We start from the raw sequence: 513 nt of genomic DNA on the forward strand, positions 1-513 counted from the left end.
AATTTTTATTGTGAAAATACTGTACAGAGGGGTTACAATTACATGGGCAAGATAATGAGTACATTTCTTATCAAGCATTGCAGCCTCCTCCTTTGTTTCCCCTTCCCATCCCTTCCCATCCTCCCCCCACCCCTCTCTTAGCTTTTTCCCTCAAAGCTGGTACTCTACCACTTGAATCACATTTCCATCCATTTCCAGCTTTGCAGTAGTTAAGAGAAAAGAATCTCACAGACTTTTCTGTTCAGGCTTCAAACACTGATCCTCAGATCTCAGGCTCCTGAGTAGCTAAGATTACAGGCATGAGCCACTGAGGCCAGGCTTGGTTAACTTGATTTTTTGGGGGGAGGGGGGAGGGTCGGTCATGGGGCCTGAACTCTGGGCCTGGGCGCTGTCCCTCAGCTCTTCAGCTCAAGGCTAACGCTCTACCACTTGAGCCACAGCGCCACTTCTGACCTTTTTCTTTTTGCTTATGTGGTGCTGAGGAATCGAACCCAGGGCCTCAGGCATGCAAGG

The sequence above is a fragment of the Dipodomys ordii genome, unplaced genomic scaffold, assembly GCF_000151885.1.
Source record: "Dipodomys ordii isolate 6190 unplaced genomic scaffold, Dord_2.0 Scaffold95, whole genome shotgun sequence".
Taxonomy (NCBI): Eukaryota; Metazoa; Chordata; class Mammalia; order Rodentia; family Heteromyidae; genus Dipodomys; species Dipodomys ordii.